Source organism: Pantherophis guttatus, chromosome 3, assembly GCF_059756535.1.
Source record: "Pantherophis guttatus breed Tessera chromosome 3, ASM5975653v1, whole genome shotgun sequence".
Classification (NCBI taxonomy): domain Eukaryota; kingdom Metazoa; phylum Chordata; class Lepidosauria; order Squamata; family Colubridae; genus Pantherophis; species Pantherophis guttatus.
Genome location: NC_142065.1, coordinates 123,731,015 through 123,737,313, shown reverse-complemented (window position 1 = coordinate 123,737,313; position 6,299 = coordinate 123,731,015). Strand labels below are relative to the sequence as shown.

At 37.3% G+C, this 6,299-nt stretch overlaps 1 long non-coding RNA gene across 1 annotated transcript in view; it reads right to left on the bottom strand.

Annotated features, from left to right (window-relative positions):
• Positions 1-2,384: 2,384 nt before the first annotated feature.
• Positions 2,385-6,299, bottom strand: part of LOC117662498 (uncharacterized) — a 30,303-nt gene continuing 26,388 nt past the window's right edge. Inside the window, exon 2 of the long non-coding RNA XR_004590434.2 lies at positions 2,385-2,882. This is a non-coding gene — a long non-coding RNA (uncharacterized LOC117662498). The remainder of the gene's footprint in view (positions 2,883-6,299) is intronic.

The following is a 6,299-nucleotide window of genomic DNA, read 5'->3' as shown; positions in this document are numbered from 1 at the left end:
TAACTCATAGGACATAACTCAAAATAAAGGAGTATTGGATTGTGTTGTAATTGTTTCTCTTATTAAAATAGTCCAGAGTTTAACTTAAAGACAAGAAATACATACAGATAAATCACCCTATTTTGGTCGGTCTCATGTTGTAGTACTGCAGTACAGCTGTAGCATTTTTCATTAATTTCAACGAGGCTTGTATAATGTCTTTGTGGAATGTTCTCATGGTTTCATCTGTGAATGTTTTTTTTAATAATCATAAAATGATGGGAGTATTTATTCTATAGAAAAACAGTCTCAACCTAATATTGTTCACCTTATGATGACTTCTTCTACAAATATGTCATCCTTCAACATCTTTTTGTCCAGAAAATCTTTGTCAATAGATGTATATACATTTGAAACTTGATGATATCAACCTCAGCATAAGGAAAACCTGCTCAGCCTGAAATGCAAAGAAATTTTTTTGATTTGTTTGAACTGGGATTGTAATGATCTATGTTTAAGCTTGTTCATTTCTACCCTTGTGTTGCTATCAATATAATTCATGCAGCTACCTGTAATACTGCTAATACAAATTATCCATTTTATTCAGAACTCAGTAGTAATAGTATAGTATGTGTCTCAGGCTTTAATTTTAATACTTTCCTATTCATTTAAAGCGAATTTGTACAGGACAACTGCCCAATTGGTAGTGTCCTCATAACTAAAATCCTATGGCATCTCTGGACCCCTACATAATTGGATTGCTGCGTTCCTGTCAAACAGACAACACATGGTCAAAATAGGGAGCGCCCTATCAAATCCTGCACCTGTTAATAGCGGTATCCCCCAAGGCAGCATTCTAAAACCAACACTCTTCATACTATACATAAATAACCTTTGTGATCATACTATAAGCAAATGCGTTCTCTTCGCCAATGATGTAAAAATATTTAATACCACCGACAATGCTGTTACCCTTCAAAAAGACCTTGACTTTGTGTTGGAATGGTCAAACAATTGGCAACTCCAAATCTCAACCAACAAATGCTCTGACTTACACATTGGCAAAAAGAACCAGAACACAAAATACAAGCTGAGTGGACACGACCTTGTAAATGACCCTCACTCTGTCAAGGACCTTGGAGCGCTCATATCTAATGATCTAAGTGCCAAAGCCCATTGTAACAACATTGTCAAAAAAGAATTAAGAGTTGCAACCTAATCTTGCACAGCTTCTTCTCCAGTAATATCACACTACTAACCACAGCATACATTTGCTAGACCAATTCTCGAATACAGCTCATCTGTCTGGAACCTGCACTGCATATTGGACATTAATACAATTGAATGTGTCCAGAAATATTTCACAAAAAGAGTCCTCCACTCCTCTGCTTGCAACAAAATACCTTATGCCACCAGACTTGAAATTCTGGGCTTAGAAAATTTAGAACTACACCGCCTTCAGTATGACCTAAGTGTAGCTCATAAAATTATCTGCTACAATGTCCTACCTGTCAATGACTACTTCAGCTTCAACCACAACAATATACAAGCACACAATAGATACAAACTTAAAGTGAACCACTCCAAACTCGATTGCAGAAAATATGACTTCAGCAACAGAGTGGTCAATGCCTGGAATGCACTACCTGACTCTGTGGTTTCATCCCAAAACCCACAAAATTTTAACCTAAGACTGTCTACTGTTGACCTCACCCCATTCCTAAGAGGTCTGTAAGGGGCGTGCATAAGCGCACCAGCATGCCCACCGTCGCTGTCCTAATGTTTCCTCTATTTGTATCTATTTTATGTATCCAATCCATATACATATACTTATATATATTGCCTAATACGTTCTTGACAAATAAATAAAATAAATAAATATAGGAGGGCATTTTTCCAGTACATTTATCTGGGTACAGTTGTGTGCTGCAGTATTTGAACCAGATGTTTTAAGGAATGAAAAAACTATATGAATATGAAGGCCAATAGGGGTTAGTGGTTAAAATTTTAGACCAGAATTTAGAAGAGCCACATTCAATTCCAACCCACAACCATGGAAAATCACTAGGGGTGTTTGAGCCAGTCATTCTCTTACCCCAATCTACTAAGTTTGTTATTGTGGGACATACTGGAAGAGTCAATATTACAAAGATGTTGGATGAGGAGACAAGGATTCTAGTCTACCATCAGCCACAGATGCTCATTGGGTGAATTTGGAGCATTCTTTCTCATCCCAACCTATCTTACAGGGTTATTGTGAAAAAGAAAATCAGAAAAAGCAATGCTATGTATATTGCCTGAAGCTCCTGAAGAAAAGATTGGGTATCAACATAATATCCAAACAAATAAATAAAGTACCCATTTATTCTCTACCTGATCTAACAAAAAGGACCCAAAACATATACTGGCAGAGCAATTCCATATATTGTTTACTTCAGAAGAACTACATATAATTACATTTTATGATTATTACATATTATTATGCATTCATTCAGAAAAGTTTCATTCCATTTTATATATTCCATACTAGTGCTAAGCAGTATTCTTCATTAATCAAAATTGCAGTCTGGTTTGAGTGATTACAAACTGCAGATTACAGCTAAACATCCTATGCTTTATATATATATATAGGAATCAGCCTATGGAATATACAGTAGTTCTGATCAAAGTGAAGTTAAAGTATACTTAACAATTAAATATAATCAATACAGTTATTTGCTTGGCCTCTGTTGTAGTTGTGCCTCTGTTATAGCGGAATGTGCTGAAAGGGATTTTGGATCTAAAGTGAGACTCCTTTATTGCTCTTCATTAAATGAGTACTCAACTTGATGTTCACAAGGACCCACAACACCTTCTGGGATTTTCAGTTGCAATCCATTTGGAGGACACCAGATTGGGAAAGGCTGCAATAAATCATCATAATGTATTATGTAAATACCAGGTTGTGTTTTCCATTATAACAGGCATTCAACAAAACCTAATGTAGAAGCCTGAAATATTCATGTGCACAACACAGCCCTTGTTGCATATCAGTTTGTAGAAGAGCTGCATGGCTACCCTCCCCCTTGCCTTTTAACATGAAGCAGCTGTGCAAGTGGAGTAGCACATGAGTTACTTTTCAGATCACTGAACATCTTAATTTAAAAAAAAATGTTCCCAGCACCCTTGATCAAGAGGCAAATCTCTAGTGATAGAAAATTAGCTTGCTCAAGTGAAGTCATCCCCCCTCCCCCACTCCCCTGCTTAGTCTTGCACAGAACCCTATCAAGTTTCTTGGAATACAGTTTGAAAAACTCGGGAGCAGGGTTGACTTCTTCATAGCACACCCCTTGTGAGATGTGATACCATTCTTCCATGGATTTGATTAGCAGTTTGACTATCTTCCTTCTACGCCTTCGGTCTGACCTAAGCATAGTACACAAAATTATCTGCTACAACGTCCTACCTGTCAATGACTACTTCAGCTTCAACCGCAATAATACACAAGCACACAATAGATACAAACATAAGGTAAACCATTCCAAACTTGATTGCAGAAAATACGACTTCAGCAACAGAGTGGTCAATGCCTGGAATGTATTACCTGACTCTGTGGTTACTTCCGCAAACCCCCATAACTTTAACCCTAGACTGTCTACTGTTGACCTCACCCCATTCCTAAGAGATCTTCTGTAAGGGGCATGCATAAGCACACCAGCGTGCCTACCATCCCTGTCCTATTGTCCCCATTTATTCGTATCCTTATCCTGTATTCATAATCATGTTTATCTTATATGTATTTGACAAATAAATAAAATTAAAATAAATATCTAGATGAGTCTTTCCGAATCTCGACAAAGATTCATAGACTTCACCTCCCAGAATTTCTCATGCTGGCTGGGAATTGTGGGGGTTGAGGTCCATGATTCCTAAAGTTGCAAAACAACTATATTTTTAGAGGCTATAGAGGCTATATTTCTCCTTTCTGATATCTCCATTTCAGCAAGGGAGTCTGACCACCATCTTACCCAGTTATAGCTCATAATGATTGCTAGGCTAGTTTTATCATTTTATTTGATCCCATGAACTATTTCATTTTATCATACGAAATATTTAAATATAGAAAGAAATGAATTCACTCATCCTTCAATAAATTTTAATTGTTTTCCTACTTTTCCTTTCTTCCATCACAAGAATATTATTCCTTTTTGGAGGGCGCAGGGGGAGGTATTTAAAGTGGAAAGCTATTTTCCAGTACCTTTACTTGTTTCATAGCACATGAAATGTCCTACCCAGCAATCAATCTGTACTGATTCAGAAATGTACTACAATCCTCAAGAGAACTTAAGAGGATTGCAAGTGCCACTCAGTAACCCCTTCAATGACTCTGTGAAGGGACTCACTATATTCATTCCATAGCTGAGAGGCTAGAGAAGAAAGTGCTAATTCCCTGAGGATCCAAAGGAATAATGAGTAAGTAGCAAGTGAGGTGACAGTCCAGGAAATGTTCTTTATTTCAAAGGGAGGTTCTCCAGAAGAACAACTCTCTTTTGCTCATCTGGACTTTGCTTTTCCAGTGGTCTTTTATAGGAAGCTTCCCTCATGAATGGAATCATTCCTGCTTTACTCCTATAGCACCTCCCTGATCTAATTATAGAACTGACTCTTGCAGGGAGTTCATGTGCTATTGAAAGAAGGGATATGCAAAGTTTGTATAACTCAGAATAAACATTTTCTTATGACTATGCTGTTGCACGTGGAGAAAACTCAGTAAAACCATAGCTTACATTTCTGGTGGAGTGCCATTTTCAGTTCATACAAAAACATTATGACCCAGTTTGTACATGCAGAGATGGTGTGAACCAATCTGGCATTGCTCTTCGTGGTGTATTATTTACGGTGGCTCATTCATTCACAAAGGGAAGGGGGTGACATAGTCATTATAAAACAATGAACACAGGCCTATGACTGAGGCCCTTGAATGTGAAGAATTGACATTTGCTGTCATTACGCAACAAAATCTTGGGAAATTGTCTTCTTTTTTTTCTCTTTTGTGTTTTCTCATTTTTTTTCCTTTCCAATTGGTGCATAAAGTACAGCAGGAAATATGGATGTCAGTTTTACTTTGCTCCTTATATATCTGTGGAAACCTAAGACATGTGCTCATAATTTCTTCTTCGATTCTGCATTTCCCAGAGCTGAAATGCTGCATTTATTTTTGTGAGCACTTCTAACAAATGTGAACACTGAGCTTTGTATTGGAAAGGTAAAGCAGGCGAGAGGACTGTCCTGACACCTTCAAATGTCGAGATTACCTGGTGAATTTTTCTTCTTTTTGCTTTATGTTCATTTGTATCTTGAATATCAGTATATATCAGCATATCAGTAGCTAGTCAACCTTGTTTAATCTAGAAAACTAAGTATTTAATATGGGACATCTGGGAAGTCTAGGGCAGTCACCTAGACCAGGAAGCTGAAAATACCTTGGCCCATCATTTCAGCACTTGTCATGAAAACTAATGGTTGTGTCCCTGAAAGAACCAGAAGCTCAACTGACAGACACTTTACCATATGGCAAGTGATAAAGGGTCAGTAGGGTCAGTAATAGAGCTTGAGTAATTTACCACTCCTATGTAGAGCAGATTTAAGCTGCAATCAGATTCCTACCTCCGCTTGATAATTGGCAGCTTGTTTACTTCTCCAGCATTAGTCCTAAAGTTTACTGTACAGTAAATAGAGGCTGCTAAGTTATTCTACGCCACTCTACATTTTAGCAGAGTGCCAGAGAAATAAATTCAGATTCAGTAGATATATCACTGAATCAGAATAAGTTCAACTATTGTGAATTCCTACATATTTTTTGGATTTCCTAAATCAAGATATTTATTTATTTACTTAAAGAATCTGTAGTACCGGTAGTTACTTCAGCAAAAAGGGGACAAAAAGCTACATAAATAACACAGGTTATATAAGCTCAACCTTATATCTGTGACAGGCATGTTGAAGAATGTTTATCAAGGTAGAAGATGTTTGGCACACCAGAGATCATGACCGAGTAACTATAATATGATAGCAGCTGTCAGCTTGCATAATGGAAGCCTGGGGAAAGCTCTGTCTTTATGATACTTATACTGTATTCATTTGGAATCAAACCAAATCCATAGGAGCAAGAATATGACAGACAGCAAATCCAGATGTGATGGCAATAGGTTTGTTTATTTAATCTTGGCTTTGCCTGAGTCCTTTAGAAGAAGAAAAAAAGGAGGTGGCCAATTTTATCTGAACAATGGAGGCGCAGTCAGAAGTTGTAAGTTAACTCTCTGATGCTCATCTATCTGGTA